Genomic DNA, 22,084 nt, shown 5'->3' on the forward strand with positions numbered 1-22,084 from the left:
TGCCAAGCTCAAGATGATGTCTTCTTGAATTGCTGACAGGCTCATATACCCTATAGATTTTACTGCACTTCGGCTAAGCCAGATTCAGTACAGGAGGAAGAAGAATGGCTTCTCTCTATAAGGCTCAGGTGGAGCCATGGACCCTAGCCAAACAAAGAGCTAGAGGAGAGTCCACATGCTTACAGTAGTCTCTGAGGCCCGACCTCACTGCCTCTTCATTCTCTGGAATGGAGAAAGGGGGGAAAAATCATTCTCTCTAGACTTTGTTCACCACACAAATTAGTTAATTCCCTGGCACATCAGATCTCTTGGTGAACAGATTTGTTCAGTGAAACCAATAGAAGAAGAAGTAATAATAAAAGAAAATCTTGGTGGTGGCAAAACTTGAGAATTATGAGCTGGGTAATGCTTAAGCCCTCTTTCAGGACCTTCTTGATGGTACAGTCCTGCCATCAACTTGTCCTTACCAGGAAGTAGGAGTTTGCTTGATCTGGCTTTCCTGAATTACTTCTTTCCTATCACCATTCCTACCACTACCACCTCCCACCATCCAAAATTTGTTATCAATTCTTCCCTCTTTGTCCTATCAAGCATTACATATCTATCAAGCACAGTCTTTATTATCTACTGTTTTTGTTTTTCCTACTCTCCAATGTCACCGAAGAGCAATTTGAGAGCTTGGTATTGTTGATAAGCTTCTTTAGTCTTATAAAAAAAGATAATATCCACTGAGTGCTTATACTAGGTGTTGAGAGATACCCTCTTATTTTGGGTCATACTGTGATAAACACATCCCTATCCTCATTAGAGGATAAAGAAAATGGAGTCATTGGTTCATAGCTGATAAAATGGCAGAGCAAGGATTCAACACCAAATCCAACTTCAAACCTACTCTCTGGAATCTCTCTCCCAGAAAAAGCTAAGAACAAAGAAGGAAACAAGAAGAGGCTTCAGCAACCAAAATATATTTCACATAATCTATGCATTAAAATGTGTTAACTCATCTCCAAAGAACCCCCCCCCAGCTCTTAATCAGATTATAAATATTGAAGCTAATCCTAGATTATCTGTTTTTTAAATCTATGTTGGATAGGAAACAGCATGCAGAAAGAACTGAGAGGAATAAAAGATGCAATTATTAGATTCAGAGAAAAAAGAGACAAGAAAACTATAAAAATTAGTTTTGCAAACTGAAAAATTCCCAGGAGGATGGGACTATTTAGAGACAAATAGCTCTAGATCCTCATAACAAATTAGTACAGTAGTTGACGTTCATAAATTCTGGGGGCATCTGAGGGCAACTTTTGTAACTTATAATAACTGTTCAATCTTCCAAAAAGACAAGAATCCTTTGCTATATGTTCTCATTTATACTATTTTTCTTTCTTTCTTTCTTTCTTTCTTTCTTTCTTTCTTTTTTTTTTTTTTTTTTTGTACTTAAAAATAACTTCTGGGGTGTCTGGCTGGCTCAGTCAATACAGCATGCAACTCTTGATTTCAGGATGATGAGTTCAAGCCCCACATTGGACATGGAGCCTACTTAAAAAAAAGAAGAAAGTAAGTAAAAAAGAAAAGACCTTTTTGTGTTAAGTATTCTGGTATCACTGTTTACCCAACATGAAAATTGAACTTATAAGAACATTCAAGATTCTACTACTGAAGTCTATACACAATATAAATCCATTTTTTAAAACATAAGAAGGAGCCAAACAATGGTTTGTTTAGGATTACATGATCACACAATTTAATACAATGCATTATGAAAACAATTTTTTAGATGCAAGGGAGTAATAGCCCTAAAATATAAGATAGGACTTTCCTCTAGGAGGAGATAGGCAGATGGAATAAGTAAATATCCCAATGTTAACATGAACAAAGGATTTGAACAGACACAAAACCAAAGAAGCCAATAGGAACATGAAAGGATGCTCAGTATCATTCCTCATTAGAGAAGTGCATATCAAAATCATCATGAGATACCATTTTTCACCCACTAGGATGAGTATACCAAAAAAACCAAACAATAAGAAGTGTGTCCAGAGGTGTGCAGAAACTGGAATCCTCTTACATTGCTGGTAAGAATGTAAAATGAAGTAGCCACTTTGGAAAACAGCTTAGCAGTTTCCTAAAAAAGTTACACTTGCCATTTAATTTAGCAAATCCACTCTCAAGAGAAATAACATATATGCACGCAAAGAAGGTGTGCACAAATATTCATAACAACATGATGCACAATAATGAAAAACTGGAAATAGCTCAAATGTCCATCAGATGGTGAGTAGGTAAAATGTGGTAAATCCATAGAATGGAAAACTATTCAGCAATAAAAAGGAATGAGGCTCTGATATATGCCACAATGTGCATGAAACTAAAAAATGCTCTCTGACAGAAACCAGACACAACATCAATATGTATGACTCTATTTATGTGAAATGTCCTAGAAAGGCAAACATATAGAGAAAGTAAACTAGTAGTCTGCTAAGGGTTGGAGGTAAGGAAAAAAGGAGTGGCTAAATGGGCACAAAGTTTTTTCTTAGGGCAATGGAAATGTTCTAAATTTAGATTCTGGAAGATTGTACAACACTGTAAACATACTAATATTCATTTAAGTATCCACTTAAAATGGATGAATTCTATGATATGTAAATTGTATCTCAATAAAACTCTTTAAAAGCCCATAACAGATTTCAACTTTTTCCTCTTTAACATTCTAACAGACTACCCACATTATTCAACGTCCTCATGAAACTTTTCGTAATTGAAGCAACACATGACTATGCTGTTCATGTCCTTGTAGTTTGCATAACTGACAGGTGGAAAAGAGAGGCTTAATTACCCACAAATTACTCTCATTATCATTCCTTCCAATTTAAACAACCATAGAGTGGTTATGAGTAATGTCACTAAAAATGTGCCCGTTTGCAATTTCACTAACAACAGGAAATAGTGATGTCTGGTGACCTTTGAATCATTGTCCGTGATAACATGGGTACACCTAGCTTGCAGCCCTGCCTCTGCATTGGATCATGCAGGAATATGTCATACTTTTTTTTTGTTTTGTTTTTTTAAAAGATTTTATTTATTCATGAGAGACACAGAGAGAGCAAGAGTCAGAGACACAGGCAGAGGGAGAAGCAGGCTCCATGCAGGGAGCCTGACATGGGACTCGATCCCAGGTCTCCATGATCATGCCCTGGGCCGAAGGCAGGTGCTAAACCACTGAGCCACGCAGGGATCCCCTATGTCATATGTTCTAAAGCCAAAGAAGCAAAGTTGACAGTCACCCTTTTTTAAAAAAATAAACCTTCCTTGATTCACCTTTACAATTATATGAACTGAGGATCCATCTCCAGGGCAAGATGGAAAAGTAGGTAAAAGGAAGCTGAAATGCATCAAATCCAATAAGAAAAAGAAGGAAGTGAACCTAGAGGCATATTTTCTATTTCTCTGAGAAAGTACTCTTTTGGTTCTTCACATAGAACTTGGCAAAGTTAAGAGTTCCTATCATTTATATTTTCCCAAAGACGTAGGTGAATGTTTGTGTCATAGTTGTTTTCAATGAAGACATACTTTTTAAATTTATGTCTAGTGTATTACTGCTCTATGGAGCTTATAGTTTTTTTTTTTAATATGGCTGTTTTGAAAGTCTTTTAAAAGACCGATGATGAACTTAATAGCTTTGTTTATCCTTTTGGGTAGATCGGGTTCTTTCTACCCTGCAAAATGAAAAAGTTATTTGGGGAAACACAGCATAGAACGGCATATTTTTCTCAGATCTGTGGTATGTTGTAATGAAGCCAGAGCTGTCAGACGAAGGCAGAAAAGTCGTTGAGAGTGCATTAACAATGAAATGTGCACAGCCTAATTTTCTATTACTGGTGATGCAAAAGGAAAGTACAGCAGTACAGCAAGGGAATAACACAAATTGTTTTCCTCCTTATTTATCGCTTTATGTTCAGCCAGACAGAGCTAACAGGGAAAAAAAACAGCAATGGAGAATTCCCCACTTGCTAGTACAGGGATTTAGATTTAATAAAAGTTATTGATCATCTTAGAAGAAGTAACCTGGGCTGTTTGGTTTTCATTGGTCAGGGATTTCTTTTCTGGAATATTTTCATCTTCCATCTTCTCCTGATCAAGTTCAATCCTGGACCAGAAAGGGGACACTACTGGGGAAAATCTGAATAAAATCTATAGTTTAGTAAATAGGATTGTATTGATATTTATGTACTAGTTTTTGTGAGGTTTTTTTTTTTTAAGAAAAGAGTAGAATTTAATCTTTTTTATAGGACACTGTAAGATAGGAGATTCCACATAGAAATAAGAAACCACTGAGAAGAGGAGCTTCATACAGTTTGTACAGTTTGGAACTGGTCAAGTATAATTTCGTTGTAAAAAGTGCTACAATAACAAAACACATTTTAAAAGAGTTCTTAGTAGAGAAACAGTAAGACAAACTTCTTCCAGAGTACAGAACAACTTTCTGTCTCAGCTGTACAATCTAAAAGCTAAAGGTCCCAGGAGTGCCATCCTGAACTTGGAATGTATAGCCTTCAGAGATAGTTTTGGGCACAACATTCTGATCTTCCTCTTCTTCTACAGAGAAATACTTCTCAATCAAGTTTAATGAACCGTTGTACATAGACTCATTTTCATGGTTTTGTAGAGCTTCAATTTTGTCCAAACCTCCACATTCTTCAGTCATTATACTAAGTTTCTCTGTTTCACCTAGTTTCTCAGCAGCCTGAAAGATGTTTGAAATGGCATCCAGAATAACCAGAATGATTTTGGTATCTTTTGCAGTGAAGAGGTTCATCAATGGCTCTATTATGCCACAATAAACGAAGGTATACAATCTATTCAACTGTTCCACACTTGTATAGATGGTCACAGCCCATAAAGCTTCCTTTTGTGTCTTAAAGTCTGCCTTAGAGAGAACACTAATGAGGAATGGGACTAATTCACGATTCACAACTTGCTGTATCTGGTTATGGCGACCAAATGTGATGTTTGAATTTGTCCATGTAGCTTCCTTCTGAATATTAGGTTTGGGGTTCATTAGCAGGCTGGGAAAGACAGCAAGTGCTCCTGCATCTATTACAACCTGAGTCTGTTCTTCTGTCCCAGTGACAATATTTCCTATGGCTCTTAGCGCAGGAGTCACAATGGGTAATTCAGTAGCTCCTAGAAGCTTTACAAGTTGGGGCACAAATCCTGTTTACACAACTATTTCAATTCATTCATTTGGACCATCAGTAAGGTAGGAAATTGCCGAGCAGGTATCTGCTAATACTTCTGGATCATCATGATACAGGAGATGAACTAAGGTAGGAAGAATCTGCTCAACAGCATCTAACTGGGGTGCAGGATTTTTGTTGCGACAAAGGTTTGAGAGTGTCCAAGTAAGGTTAGGTAAGTAACCACACTCTAAAGATGACATATCAGGAACTGCAAGGAGAGCCAACAGTGGGTCAACTGCACCATACTTGATAACCAAGTCTTGAAAAACTGAACCATCACCTGGAATGTTTCCTAGAGCCCATACAGCCTGTTCACTGATATGGCCATGGCAAGATGCCAACAGAGAAATGAATGCTGGGATAGCACCTCCATCTACCATAGCCTTGGTCTGTTCTGATGTTCTGGAAGCAATGTTAGTGAGGGCCCAAGCAGATTGAAACTCAGTAAGACTACAATCAGTTCTGCCCAAGAAGGACACAAAGTTTGGATTCAAACCAGCCCGGATTATGTTGTCTGTCTTTCCTTAGAAAGTAGTTTCCTAGCAGTTTGAGTAGCCTGGAGCTGGCTTTCCAAATTGTTGCTATTTACGCCTTTGACAATGTCATCAACAGACCAATTTATAGCGCCCTGGTCGTTGAGGTTTTTCCTGCAGTGGAGAGGTAGCGTCATCAGGAAATGAGCTTACATTTCTTCTTTTCAGCATCTGGTCATCCTTCTTAGCTTTCCTCAGCTCCACATTAACTTCTATTCGGCGCCGCCTCATTTCTGTACTGTCTTTCCCCTTGTTCTTGAATCCGTTAAGGCGGACAGCTGGTGAACTAGCATCCCCGTTGGTGGACCTGGTTATGCGCAAAGGGAGAAAGCTGCACGGCCGGCTCAGGCTTCCACGCGAGGCGGTGCGGGCGCGGAGGCTGCGGGTCAGCTGCCCCCTAAACGTCCACCACGGATCAGCCCAAAGACCGTGTCAGTGTACTAGTTTTGATCATTGTGCCAAGGCTACATACGATGTTAACATCGGGGAAAATGGGTAAAGGGTCCCAGGAGCTCTCTGTACTATCTTTGCAACTCTTCTGTAAATTCAAATATATTTCATAATAAAACCTCACTAAAGGAAAAAAGAAAAACTTGAGAGTTTTTCAAAACAAACAAAATTCTACTCCTCACGTAGGACCCGAATCTGGTATCTTCCCCATATCTGCTTTGGTTCCCACCCAGCCCGCCCTCGGTAGTGAGAGACAAAACTGGACACTATGTACTCTCGTGGTCTTTTGTTTCCTTATAGCACTTAGCACGTTCTAACTTTTTTTTTTAATTTTTTTTATTTATTTATGATAGTCACATCAGAGAGAGAGAGAGAGAGAGGCAGAGACACAGGCAGAGGGAGAAGCAGGCTCCACGCACCGGGAGCCCGACGCGGGATTCGATCCCGGGGCTCCAGGATCGCGCCCTGGGCCAAAGGCAGGCGCCAAACCGCTGCGCCACCCAGGGATCCCCGTTCTAACTTTTATCACTGATGAACATGTTTAATGTCCCTGATTAGGAAGGCAGAATGGGTTAAAGCAACAACAAAACAAAAAAACAAAAACAATAAAAGAGAAATTTAAATCCTAGTTCTACCAAACTTGGGCAAAGGCCTTAATCTCCCTGAGCCTGATTCTTATCATCAGAAAAGCAAGAAAAATTAATTACGGATCAGATGTCATACATGCCTGAAGATCTTTAAGCAAAGCCTATCACATAGCAGATGCTCAGAATATCTTTATGTTATTGTTCCATTACTATGATTACTAGACTAAGTTTCTTGGTATCAGGAACTTTCTTGTTCAAGTTCACAGCAACTTGAAATGGAGATGATCAGAAATGGGCTAGTGAATTGAAACAGTTTCAGAATGTTTCTACAGATAAGTTTGTTATTCTGATTTTATTCAGTATTATGCTTTTAAATTGTTATTGTCTTCTTTACAGTGTTTTCAATTCTCAAAAGTACACATTTATGTTCTACTATATCTAGCCCAACACACTGAAGTTTCAAACTACAGTAAGTAGGAGAAAAGCAGTTTTTTTTTTTTTCCTACAAAGTTACTGAGTAAACCTTAATATTTACCTTTTGTCTTGTCTTTGAAGCACCTTACCTCCCACTGCCCACTCACTAGCTTATGTCACATTCTTGGGCCTTTCAGGACATCTTTGAGGGGACCCTACTCAAAATCTGCCGTGCTCCCTCTGGTTTGTTAAGACCTTCATCCCAGATCATACAGCAACCTATGTATTCTAACCCTACTCATGTCTATGTGCTTTGGGACTTAACAAAAAAAACAAACAAACAAAAAAAAAAAGGATAGTGTTGGAATAAAATAGGATGAGATTTTCTCTTTTTAACAAACAAAAGTGTTTGTTAACATTCATTGTTTCTCGTTCATCCATTCATTCATAAAAGTGATTGATTGTTTAGCACCTACCAGCCATTAAGCTAAATGCTGAAAATACCAATTTGAAAAAAAAAAAAAAAAACCACAGTCCCTACCCTAGAGGATCTCATAACCTCTAGGAAGACAAACGTGTAAATGGCTCATTATAATGCATTGTGAAATGTGCAATAATAGAGATATTACAGAACATTATGGGATCATAAAAGAGCATTTCAATCTGGGGAGAACAGGAGCATCATGACTCTAAAGCAGTGTTCTCAGCCTCAGCTGCCACAGAAATCACCTGGGAAACTAAAAAATACTCACTCCTGGGAGCCATCACATAAATTCTATCGTAATTGGTCTGGGGTATTGCCTAGGCATGAGGACTTTTTCAAGCTCTACAGTTTTAAAGATAAGCAGAAATTAACCAGGCTGAAAACAAAGAAGGTGAGGAGGGGCATGGAGAGAAGATATGTCAGGCAGAGAACTTAGGCCAAAGGCACCGAGGCAAGAAAGACGCCTAAGATACACGTTTCCGGTTTGTGAGAGTGCAGCGTTGCAAGCATGCTTTCAGTGTTCTGGGTGCAGTGGTGGGAAACGAGGCCAGAGAGGAGAGCAAGGAGGCCCTGTGCTGCTGTCAGGATAGCAGATGTGGGGCACAGATAGAACATGGTCAGATTTACAACATAGATAGCTTTCTCGGCTATCAGAGTAGAGGGGGAGTTTTAAATAGACAGGACTAGAGGCATGGAGATGAATCAGAAGATCCAAATGAGACATGATTAGGCCACAATCTGGAAACATTAGGAAGAGATTCCTAAAAACTGTTAAGGAAGTCATATTAGCTGTCCTTGTATACTGTTTGGATGTAGCAAAGAGAGGTTGAAGGAGAAATCTGGGGAACGGGTGGATGGAGAGTAATACCTACTGAGACAGAGAAGGTAGTAATGGCAGTGGAGTTAGAAGGAAATATGATATGCTTAGTTTGGAATACAATGCATTTGAGATGCCTGTGGAGTGTTTAGGTGGAGACAGTCTACCAACACACCTGGTCCAGTTCTAAGGATGGATGAGAATATTGACTTAGACACATTCAAGGTTGCTTTGGCTTTGGCTTGCTCTCAAAGCAGCAAATAAGCAATGCAAAAATGAGGATGAAAATGGCTGATATAGTTCCTCATTGTCTCCTTTTTACCTCAAGGAGATGCAACACAAATGCAGAGTCTTAACCATGTAAATGGACACTTTGTCCACCAGGACAAAAGAATTCTAGATCTCTGGGCTTAGTGACATTTTTACTCCCAGCTGTGTCAGTACCCAGCAACTTATGGTAACATTTGAAGCTATAATTCTCAATTCACAACCACATGGCGAGGACTGATGTCTAGGTTCTGAGCCTTGATCCTTGCTCTGCTAGCACTGGTGAAAATGCTTTATCTCCCAAAGTCCATTTGGTCACATACAACACTTAGGATTTTTTTGTTGGATCTCAATAGCCAACAATATTTGGAGGTAGGTGGATAAGGGTGAAGTCTCCCCACTACTTCAACACCAGGTCACAAAGAAAGCAAGTCTCAGACCAAATTCTTCTGTAAATACAGGCATTAATATTAGGCTATCAATTCTTATAATGGCTCTAAAACTTAGCAGAAAAAAACAATCTTACTATTAATCCCTCACTGTTTTGAGGTATTCGTGATCTCAGCTAGGTGGTTTTTTTCTTCAAGGCTTCCAGGAATCATGTTTTCCAGGGTTCTGGAGAAAGATGGATTGAACATCTAAGATGGCTCTTCATATGGCTGGTTTTGATGCTGGCTTTGGTTGGGAGCTCAGCCAGGGCCAGAACACCTGTGCGTATCCTTTTTATGTAGTGTGGGCTTCCCACAGCATGGAATCTAAAAGCAGGGCAACTGAGGTCTATACTCATAACTGGTATGCAGCCATTTCTGCCATACTCTTACCACTGATGCTGCCACAGGGCCTATCCATATTCAAAGGGGTGAAGAAACCAGCTCCTATAACTTGATGGGGCGAGCGACGAGGTCATATTACAGATTATTTGGTCTTCCATGGAGGATACAACCTCTCACTAATTAGCAAACCAGCACCACAGAGTCATGCAACCTGTTCTTTAAAAATGATGAAGTCTCCACTCTTTTCCTTTTTTGTTGCTCCAAAAATACTTTTCACACAAAGCTTCACTTGAGACAAGTGTAATAACATTCCAGAGATAGGGTTTGGCTAATTATTATTATTTTTTTAATATATGGTGTCAAAGAATCTGGACTGAGGTCCATGGGCCGCTTTAGAAATTAAACTGAGAATACCATCCCAAAGATCACAGTTTACAGAGCTCATTAAACTTAGATGAAAGTTTTGTGAATATCTCTAAAATATTCAGCACGTATATACTTTCACAGAACCTATGAGGTAGCATTTTAAAGTAATATAGCACTATCATCATAAGGCACTAGGAATTTGCCATATGCATTCGCATATGGGTTTCTGAGAGTAAGTTTATTCCCCACCTAGCACAAATCCCCCAGGAGACCAATGGAAACGAAAGTCTAAGACCCTCTTTGCAGAGACCTCAGGTTTGGATGTTTGAATTTAAAAGCCATTCGATACAAATTTTTAAACCATCTTTTCCTATTAAAAAAAATATGAGAATGGATAAAATCACCAAGGAAAAGTGAATACAACGAGAAAAGCTGTGATTCTTGGCCAATTCCTGGGATTCATCAAATGTTAGGGGTCCCCAGAGGAAGACGAGTCAACAAAGGAGTCAAAGAAAGATTATGGGTATAAGTAGAAACAGTTTAGGCAATTCCCAGAAAAAGTGTCATCAACAATTTCCAGTGCAGTGAAGTAGTCTAGGCAAATCAGAATTAAAATGTTTTCACTGGCATTGGCAACTAGAAGTCACAAGTGAGCTTAGCAACTGCCCTTTCGATCAATCATGGTCAGAAGACAGCTCGTAGTAAGGGCTGGGTATAAATGTAAGCAAGTGAATACTGACTCTTTGAGGATGTCTCTGCCCAAGAGAAGTGGGCAATGCTCAGAAGGACATGCAGTTGGAGGGCAATTTTTAGATAGGGTGAGATCTAGGAGTGTTTCTAGAATGAGTAAAGGAGAGAAATATTGCAGATGCTGCAAAAAGAAAATTCATTCCTAATTAAGATTTCACAGGAGAAAAAAATAAGATAAAATTCAGAGTTACTACATTACCTAAACCCCAGAGAAAGGAAAGCAGGAGGGATGGAGATGCACTAAGAGCAGCAAAACATACAACTAAGTTGTAAATTATGTTTTGTTCTTACTAGATTTTTCTCCTTTCAAAGAGATGGCACTTTTTGCTCTTTTTCCCCCCTTTTAAACATAATGTATTTTGTTTCTGAAATAAGCATCTCATAATTTAAAATCTGATATATCCTTGTTAAGGAAGCAACGCAATAATGGTAAATCATAATGGAATACAAAAGTGTAGTCTCATGACAAATTTGCACCAAAGAGTAATGAATGGTGTATTTTTCTAATACTTAAAAGTAGAAATTTTATAATAATTTTAAAAATAATTAATATAAAAGAATGGCGTGTATTAGAGTATGGGCTAAATGGTGATAACAAAGAGGTCCTAAAGTGGAGCAGCTCATACCTGACAGCATATTAACTCTCTTTCTTTTGGGGGGACGGGAGTATAGTTAACATATAACATTATAGTAGTTTTAGATACACAACATAATGATTCAATATTTGTATTTGTAAAGTGATCACCACAACAAGTCTGGTTTATATCCATCACCACACAGAGATACGTTTTTTTTTTTTTTTTCTTGTGAAGGGAACTTTTAAGATCTACTCTCTTAGCAACTTTCAAATATGCTCTACAGTCTTATTAACTACACCATGTTGTAGGTTACATCCCGGTAACTTATTTATTTTACAACTAAAAATTTGTACCTTTTGATCCCTTTGACCATTCTGCCTCACCCTACCCCTGCCTCCAGCAAGACCAATCTGTTCTCTGTATCTATGAGTTCAATTTTCTTTGGTGGGTTGCAGGATGAGGGGATGATTCCACATACAAGTGAGAGCACATGGTATTTGTCTTTCTCTGTCTGATTTATTTCATTTAGCATAACGCCCTCAAGGACTATCCATATTGTACAAATGGAAAAGATTCCTTCTTTTTTACGGCTGTATATTATATATATGTACCAATTTTTCTTTACTCATTCATTCATCAATGGACACTTTGGTTGCTTCTATATCTTGGCTACTGTAAATAATGTAGGAGTGAACGTGGGAATACCTATATCTTTTCAAAGTAGTGATTTTGTTTTCTTCAGATGAATATCCAGAAGTGGAATGGTCGATTGTATGGTGGTCTTATTTTTAATTTTGGGGGGGAATCTCTGTACTGTTTTCAGTAGTGGCTTCACCAATTAACATCCTTCCAGTGGTGTGCAGAGGTTCCCTATGCAACATTCCTGCCAACATTTGTTATTTCTTATTTTTTTTAAATAAAGCCATTCTAACAGGTATGAGATTACCTCACTGTGGTTTTGATTTGCATTTCCCTGATGATCAGTACTGTCAAGCACATTTTTATGTACCTATTAGCCACCTGTATGTCTTCTTTGGGAAAATGTTTATTCAGATCCTCAGCCCATTTGTTAATTGGATTGTTTGGTTTCTTTGCTATTGAATTGTATGAGTTCTTTACCTACATATTTTGGATATATGGCCCCTTCTCAGATATATGATTTACAAGTATTTTCTTTCATTCAGTAGGTTGTCTTTTTAAAAAAAAATTGCTATACTTATTGGTCAAGCTGAAGATTAAATTCTAGGCAAGGCAGGAGGGAAAAAATCCAAAATGCAAGTCATTCTTTTTTATTTTTTAATTTCAGTATAGTTAACATACAGTATTATGTTAGTTTCAGGTGTACAATATAGTGATTTAACAATTCTATACATTACTCAGTGCTTATCATGATTAAGTGTGTTTTTAATTCCTTTCACCTATTTCACGTATCCCCCATTCACCTCCTCTGGTAACCATCAGTTTGGTCTCTATAGTTAAGAGTCTGTTTTTTGGTTTGTCTCTTTTTTTCTTTGCTTGCTTGTTTCTTAAATTCCACATCTGAGTAAAATTATATGGTATTTGTCTTTCTTTGAGTGACATATTTCATTTAGCATTATACCCTCTAGATCCATCTGTGTCATTGCAAATAGCAAGATTTCATTCTTTTTTATGGCTAATATTCCATTGTATGTATATATACCACTTCTTTATCCATTCATATATTTTTTTTAGATTTTATTTATTTACTCATGAGAGATGCACAGAGAGAGGCAGAGACATGGGCAGAGGAAGAAACAGGCCCCCCATGGGGAGCCTGATATGGGACTCAATCCCAAGACCCCAGGATCATGACCTGAGCCTACTGGCAGATGCTCAACCACTGAGCCACCCAGGTGCCCCATCCATTCATCTTCTGATGAACACTTGGGCTGCTTCTGTGTCTTGGCTATTATAAACATAGGAGTGCCTATATCTTTTTGAAGTACTGTTGTGTTTTCTTCAGATAAATACCCAGAAGTGGAACCGCTGGATCATAGGGTAGTTCTATTTTTAATTTTTTGAGGAACCTCCATACTGTTCTCCACGGGGGCTACACCAGTTTGCATGCCTGCCAACAGTGCACAAGTTTCATTTATCTCCACATCCTTGCCTACACCTGTCGTTTCTTGTATTGTTGGTTTTAGTCTGACAGGTATAAGGTGATATCTCATTGTGGTTTTGATTTTGATTTCTCTGATGGTGAGTGATGTTGCACATCTTTTCATATGTCTGTTGGCCATTTGTATGTCTTTTTTTAGAGAAATGACTGTTCATGTCTTCTGCTCATTTTTAATTGGATTATTTGTGGGTTTTTTGTGTTGAGTTGTGTAAGTTCTTTATATATTTTGGATACTAACCCTTTATCAGATATATCATTTATAAATATCTTCTCCCACTCACTAGGTTGTCTGTTAGAATTATTGGTTGTTTCCTTTGCTGTGCAGAAGCTTTTTATTTTGATGTAGTTGCAATAGTTTATTTTTGCTTTTGTTTTCTTTGCCTCAGGACACATATCTAGAGAAATGTTGCTATGGCCAATGTCAGAGAAATTATTGCCTGTGTTCTCTTCTAGGATTTATACAGTTTCAGATCTCATATTTAGATCTTTAATCCATTTTGAGTTTATCTTTGTGAATGGTATAAGAAAGTAGTCCAGTTTCATTCTTTTGCATATGGCTGTTCAGTTTTCCCAACACCATTTGTTAGAGAAACTATCTTTTCCCACTGCATCTTCCTGCCTCCTTTGTTGTTGAAAATTAATTGACCATATAATTGTGGGTTTATTTCTGGGCTCTCTATTTTGTTCTATTGATCTGTGTGTCTGCTTTTGTGCCAGTACCATACTGTTCTGATTACTACAGTTTTGTAGTATATCTTGAAATCCAAGATTGTGATACATCTAGTTTTGTTCTTTTTCAAGATTGTTTTGGCTATTCAGGGTCTCTGATGGTTCCATACAAATTTTAGTATTATTTGCTCTAGTTCTGTAAAAAATGCTGTTGGTACTTTTTCATTTCAATGAAAGAAATTGAAGACAACAAACACATAGTAAGATACTCTATGCTCATGCATTGGAAGAACAGATATTGTTAAAATATCCATACCATTCAAAGCAATTTATAGATTATTGCAATAATAATCTCTCTCTCTCTCTCCCTCTCTCTCTCTCTCTCTCTATCTATCTATCTATCTCTGTGTCTCTATGAATAAATAAATAAAAATCTTTTTAAAAAAAGATTTTGGACCATTGTGTTTTCATTTTCATTTGTCTCTATGTATTTTTAAAATTTCTTCTTTGATTTCTTGATTGACTAATTAATTGTTTAGTAGTATGTCATTTAGTCTCCATATATTTGTTTTCTTTCCAGAATATTTCCTATGATTAATTTATATATTCAACACATTGTGGCCAGAAAAGATGCATGATATGATTTTAATTTTTTTTAATTTGTTGAAGCTTGTTTTGTCACTTCATATGTGATCTATTCTGGAGAATGCCCCATGTGCACTTAAAAGGAATGTGTGTTCTTCTTTTCTAGGTTGAAATATTCTATATATATCTGGTAGATGCATCTGGTCCATTATGCCATACAAATCCATTCTACAAGGAAATTCTGTTTGGATAATCTATCTGTTGAACTAAGTGGGATATTAAAGTTTCCTATTATTATTGGTTTTTTAAAGATTTTATTTATTTATTCATGGGAGACACAGAGAGAGGCAGAGACACAGGTAGAGGGAGAAGCAGGCTCTATGCAGGGAACCTGATGTGGGACTCGATCCTAGGTCTCCAGGATCACACCATGGGCTGCAGGCGGCGCTAAACCGCTGCATCACTGGGGCTGCCCCCCTATTATTATTGTATCACTATCAATTATTTCCTTTATGTTTGTTATTAGCTGCTTTACATATTTGGGTACTCCAATGTTGGGTGCATAAATATTTACAATTGTTTGATATTTACAATATCTTCTTGTTGGATTGTTCCCCTATGATTATATAGCATCTCTCTTTATCTCTTGGGACAGTCTTTGTTTTAAAGTCTATTTTGTCTGACCTAAGTTTGGCTACCCTAGCTTTCTTTTCACTTCCATTTGCATAATAAATGCCTTTCAATCCCTTCACTTTCAATCTTCATGTTCTTTAAGTCTGAAATGGGTCTCTTCTAGGCAACATATAGATGGGTCTCACTTTTTTATCCATTCTGTCACCCTATGTCTTCTAATTAAAGCCTTTAGTCAGCTTATATTCAAAGTAATTATTGATAGGTATGTATTCATTGCCATTTTGTTACTTGTTTCATGGTTGGTTTTATAGCTCTTCTCTGTCCCTTTTTTCTCTTATTCCTTTCTTTCATGGTTTGTTGGCTTTCTTTAGTGATATACTTGGATTCCTTTTTCTTTTTTTTTTTTGCACATCTACTAACTGGTTGATTTGTGGTTACCATTCAGTTTATATACAACATCTTTTTTTAAGATTGATTGATTGATTGATTGATTTAAGGGAGAGAGAGAGAGGGAGAGAGAACATGGAAGGAGAGGGAGAAGCAGGGAGCCTGACCTGGGGCTCGATCAGGACTCTGGGATTGTGACCTGAGCTGAAGGCAGATGCTTAACTGACTGAGCCACTCAGGTGCCCCTATTATATAATAGCTTACGCACACAACAGTCTATACTAAGTTGATGATCACAAAATTTGAATCCACTCTTTACTCTTCTCTCCCCCATGTTTTGCGTATACTGTGTCATTCTTATTTTTATTGATTGGTTGATTGATTGATTTATTCATTCATTCATGAGAGACACACAGAAAGGAAGACATATAGGCAGAGGGAGAAGCAGGCTCCATGCAAGGAGCCTGATGCGGGACTTGCTCCCAGGGCTCTGGGATCATGACCTGAGCCAAAGGCAGATACTTAACCACTAAGCCACCCAGGTGCCCCAGTGTCATACTTTATATCTTTTTTTTTTTTCTTTTTTTGTGACTCCTTTGACTGAATTTTATAGATATACTTACTTTTACTGCTTTTGTACTTCCTACTTTTCTTACTCTTACTTATGGTCTTTCCTTTCTACCAGAGTCCCCTTTAACATTTCTTGTGGGGTTGGTTTAGGGACTGAATTCCTTTAACTTGTGTTTGTCTGGTAAACTCTTTATTTCTCTTTCTTTTCTGAATGATAGCCTTGCTGGATAGAACAGTCTTAGTTACAGAATTTTTTCTTTTGGCAATATAACTATATTGCCACTCTCTTCTGGCCTGCAATGTTTCTGCTGAAAAATCAGCTGATAGCTCTATGGGGTCTCCCTTGTACATAACTTTTTTCCTTTTCTCTTGCTGCTTTTAAAATTCTCTTTTTAAGATGACTTTTTGCCATTTTAGTTGCTATATGTCTTGGTGCCAACCTCTGGGTTGATTCTGCTGGGACACTCTGTGCCTCCAGTATCTGTATTTCTGTTTCCTTCCCCAGGTTTGAGAATTTTTCAGCTATTATCTTTTCAAATAAATTATCTGTCCCATTTTTTCTCTCTTCATCTTCTGGGATCCCTATAATGTGAATGTTATTGTACTTGATGATGTCACTGAGTTCCCTAAGTCTATTTTCATTTTTTATCTTTTTTCTCTCTCCTGTTCAACTTTATTACTCTGTTTTCCAGATCATTGATTCACTCTTCTGCTTCCTCTAGTCTACTATTTTTTCCATCTAGTGTATTTTTAATTCCATTTATTATGTTAAGCCCTGATTCATTGTTTTTTGTTTTCTATCACTTTGTTAAGGGTCTCATTGATGTCTTCTACTCTTTTCTCAAGTCCAATGAGTGCCATTATGACCATTACTATAAATTCTCTATTTTGCATATTACTTATTCCATTCTGTTTAGCTCTCTTGCTTTGGTTTTATCCTGTTCTTTCATTTGGAACATATTCCTCTGTCACCTCATTTTGTTTAAATTTCTGGGTCTGTTTCTCTGTGTCAGGAAAGTCAACTACATGTTCTGCTCTTGAAAGTAGTGGCCTTATAAAGAAGAGTTCCTGTAGCATTCTATGTAATATACCCTGTTCACCAGAGCCTGGTGCTTTAGTGGTGCCTCCTATATGCATTGTGTGCAATCTACTGTTATGGCTAAGCTGTTTTTTCCTTTAGTCCAGTCATCTGCAATGGCTCTCTTTCTTTATGGGGGCAGGGATTAGTTCCTCTGTTGTTAGTTGGCCAGTCTGGGACCATCTGAGCTTGATTTGAGTCAAACCAGGCATTTGTCATGGATGTGGTAACATGGAACTACAGGGCATTCTCCCTATGCTGTCATTGGTGAGTGGGGCCTTCAGGCAAACCATATTCAGCCCCTAGCCTACTCCTGAGCCTGTAGTCAAATTGGTTATGTGTGGTTATATTCCTCTCTACAAAGCAGGAGTTACTTTGGAGTGGTACTAGCCCCTGTTGGGGCTCTACTCTCAGGCTTGGCACCACTTTGAATGGGCTCTGGCTAAGGGCATTTTAGAGGGGACAGGTCCACAGGATAACACAGGGCTCGCCATGTGGCATTAGCAAGGTCTGCTGGGTGAGAGTATCTGGAGACACTTTAGAAGACTCCCATCACAGGATTCGAGGGGCAAGTCAATAGGAATGTGTAGGAGTGGGGCATGCAGTGCCAGCACAGTCTATGATGATCCACTGTGAGAAGGGAGCAGCAGGTATATGGGAAAACTTCTGTCCAAGCCACCAGTTTAGAGGGAATAGACCTGAAGAAGTGTGTAGGAGTGGGACACACTGTTAGCAAGCTAGTGGTGTTAGCAAGTGTTGGTGTTTTAGGTATTCATGTATATAGGATGGGAGTGGGGGAGAGAAATGGTGTATGCCAGTTCTTTTGTTCCTAGAGAATTCTCCCAAAAATTCGTGCCCTTTCAGCAAATGCTTGAGATTACTAAATAATTTTTTAATATTTTTATTGAAGTTCGATTGAAGCCAACATATAGTATAACACCCAGTGCTCCTCCTGTCAAATGCCCCCCGCCCAGTGCCTGTCAGTCACCGCACTCCCTTGCCCACCTCCCCTTCCACTACTCCTTGTTCATTTCCCAGAGTTAGGAGTCTCTCATGTTCTGTCACCCTCTCTGATATTTCCCACTCATTTTCTCTCCTTTCCCCTATTGTCCCTTTCACTATTTCTTATATTCCCTGTATGAGTGAAACCATATAATGATTGTCCTTCCCTGACTGACTTACTTCACTCAGCATGATACCCTCCAGTTCCATCCACACTGAAGCAAATCGTGGGTATTCGACATTTCTAATGGCTAATATTCCATTGTATAAATAGACCACATCTTCTTTATCCATTCCTCTTTCGATGGACATCGAGGCTCCTTCCACAGTTTGGTTATTGTGGACATTGCTGCTATAAACATTGGGGTGCAGGTGTCTCGGTCTTTCACTGCATCTGTATCTTTGGGGTAAATCCCCAGTAGTGCAATTGCTGGGTCGTAGGGTAGCTCTATTTTTAACTCTTTGAGGAACCTCCACACAGTTTTCGAGAGTGGCTGTACCAGTTCACATTCCCACCAACAGTGCAAGAGGGTTCCCCTTTCTCTACATCCTCTCCAACATTTGTTGTTTCCTGTCTTGTTAATTTTCACCATTCTTACTGGTGTGAGGTGGGATCTCATTGTGGTTTAGATTTGTATTTCCCGGATGGCAAGTGATGCAGAGCATTTTTTCATGTGCTTATTAGCCATGTGTATGTCTTCTTTGGTAAAATTTCTGTTCATGTCTTTTGCCCATTTCATGAGTGGATTGTTTGTTTCTTTGTTGTTGAGTTTAATAAGTTCTTTATATATCTTGGATTGAGATATATAAATGCCCTTTATCTGATAGGTCATTTGCAAATATCTTCTCTCATTCTCCCAAGGTTGTCTTTTAGTTTTGTTGACTGTTTCTTTTGCTGTGCAGAAGCTTTTTATCTTGATTAAGTCACAATAGTTCATTTTTGCTTTTGTTTCCCTGCCTTCATAGATGTATCTTGCAAGAAGTTTCTGTGGCCGAGTTCAAAAATGATGTTGCCTGTATTCTCCTCTAGGATTTTGATAGATTCTTGTCTCATATTTAGATCTTTCATCCGAGATTACTAAATAAATCTCCTTCCTCATATACCCCAGGCATTTTTCAAACTGCTGTTTCTATACTGTATCTCTGCAGAGATGGTTTTTATGCTGTCTCTTTAAGGATGGGATCTTCAGCTCACCTTAACCCACAGATACAATTAGATAACTTACATCAGACAGTCAATCAGAGTAAATAACCCATAAAATGACCCAAAGACTGACAGCAGAACAGACTCTCCACAGCTAAATGTAGAGAAGAGGCCACATCAAAGCAGTTTGGAAGGCTGGAGAATGTTCAGGAGGCAAATAGACCTATGAGACTGTCTGCAGGAGGGAGGGATGCTGTAGGCATGGAGAGAAGAGAGAAATAGACATTTACCTCAGGTATATTGATCCTGTGTCCTGCAAATTTACTGAATTCATTCATTTGAACATTTTTTGAATGGAGTTGTTAGAATATTCTATATATAATATCATGTCATCTGCAAATAATGACTATTTTATTTCTTCCTTTGTGATTTAGATGCCTTTTCTTTCTTTCTTTTTTCCTAATTGCTCTGCCTAAGACTTCCAATACCAAGTTGAATAAAAATGGCAAGAGTAGGGCATCCTTGTCTTGCCAAAAGTCAGAGGGAAACTAGATGTGGATTATATAGCAATGTTGGATACCAGGCATGGCAGTATCTCACTTCTGGGAGAACAAGTGGAAAATAGGCATTCATTCTTTAGGTAGACTCACAGGTTTGTACCTTGAAGTGTCACCATCAGCTCCATAAGAAATAGAGCCCAGATGTCTTTTCCCCATGTACCAGGCCCTTCACAAGCCCCCAGAATCCTTGCAGAACTTCAGGATAAACTGGAACTGAGGACTTAAAGGCAGGCTTAATTTGTAATTTAGCTTAGAAAAGTAAAAGGAGAAAAACGTGGGGGGAAAATATCTTCCCTTCTATCTCGTGTCCATCTTGAATACTAGCCAACATTTTATAGTTAAAGGAAGTTCAGGGGAGATCGATCTAGAAATTTTTTTCTTTTAAAGAAATAAGGTTTCTAGGGGTACCTGGGTGACTCAGTCAATTAAGTGTCTGACTCTTGATCTCAGCTTAGGTCTTGATCTCAGGGTTGTGAGTCTACAAAAAAAAAGAAGGAGGAGGAGGAGGAGAAGAAGAAAGAAAGAAAAGAAGAAGAAGAAGAAGAATACGAAGACTACTCATAATACCGAATAAAAGCAGCACCTACCCTAATAAGACCCCTTCCTGCTGCACCTACTCCTACCTCATCCCCCTCCGCCTCACCTCCCAGCACTCCCTAACCCTCCCTCCCTCCTCCTCCCTCCCGCCTCCCGTCCCTCCCTCCACCTCCATCCCTCCATCCCTCCTCCCTACCTCCTACCCTCCCTCCATCAACTCCCTCCCTCCCCCCTCCCCCTCTTTCTCCTTTTCTGTTCTTCATATTTATTTCTCTCTTCCTCCTTGCCTTCCTTCCTTCCTTCTTCCTTCCTTCTTCCTGACTTCTACCTCCTCCCTCCTCCCTCCCTCCCTCCCTCCCTCCCTCCCTCCCTCCTCCCCCTCCCTCCCTCCCTCCCTCCCTCCCTCCCTCCCTCCCTCCCTCCCTCCCCTCCCGAAAGAAGAAGAAAGAAAGAAAGAAGAAAGGTATGTCAGTCTCCACTATTTGAGATAGGGACTGAGTAGAGGGCATATGGAAACTGGTGAATTTGGGAAAGGTTGTTGAAGTGACCAAGTAGAGTTTGATCCAGGAAATGCTAAAAGCCTAGTTGAGAATGGAAAATATTATTTTTTGGTGGTATTAGTCACACAAATAGTGTGATTGTCTCCAGCAGTACTCAGCCATTCTGCTAGAAGAGTGGAAAAATGAATAGAATTTCTCCAAAGCTAAGGTTTTGCTGAGAAGGCACAGCAAGAGAAGAGTGCACAAATCAAATAAAAGTGTAGATGAAAGCTTGTTTCTAATGATCAACTATTAGTTGCAAACTGGCTTGGGAAAGCACATGGCTAAGAAGGGCTGATAGCCTGGTGGGAAGAAAACCAAAAATTAAGTCTGGACTTTTGTTGATGTTTTTTGTTGTTTGTTTTGTCTTATTTTATTTTGTTTAAGTGGAGGAGCAGTGTTTCAGTTACTGTCATTACAGTCCAATATGGTAGAGAAAACTGTCTCTCAAGGGTCTTTTCCAAAAGTGACCCATGGACCTAGAATGCTTCTATCTTGTACCTTGCCAACTTGGGGATCTTTATATCCAATCTATAGGAAAACAAGAGACCATACAAAATCCACACCCACCTTTAATTGTCTCAGATGGGAGGTAACACATTATATCCATTCATATTTCTGTTGACAAGGACTCAGTTTCAATGTAAATGCAAGGGAAGGTAACTTTCTTACTCCCAAAAAAGAGAAAATTGTGTAGCAAACATATATTAACTCAGTCACAGTAGTAAGAATGAGGACATAAAGATTTCTAAGGTGAAGCATGTTCACTCAATGAAAAAGTACCCTGGAATATTTTGGGATTATTAAGAGAATAATATTTGAATAACTAAGAGCTAAATGGTTGGATGGATAGCTGTAAGAGATGCTGTATTGTGCTACTCAGATTCCTCTAGCTGCAGAGAGATAACCATCAGCTGTAGACTTTCTTTGGAATGTTTTTGGCTAGAGAGAGTCAGCCCTCCCAAGGCTGTGTTGTTCTCT

At 38.6% G+C, this 22,084-nt stretch overlaps 1 pseudogene; it reads right to left on the bottom strand.

Annotated features, from left to right (window-relative positions):
• Window positions 1-4,490: 4,490 nt before the first annotated feature.
• On the bottom strand, window positions 4,491-20,183 carry LOC119877810 (annotated as a pseudogene).
• Between the last annotated feature and the right edge of the window lie 1,901 nt (window positions 20,184-22,084).

Source organism: Canis lupus, chromosome 32 (genome assembly GCF_011100685.1).
Source record: "Canis lupus familiaris isolate Mischka breed German Shepherd chromosome 32, alternate assembly UU_Cfam_GSD_1.0, whole genome shotgun sequence".
Taxonomy (NCBI): Eukaryota; Metazoa; Chordata; class Mammalia; order Carnivora; family Canidae; genus Canis; species Canis lupus.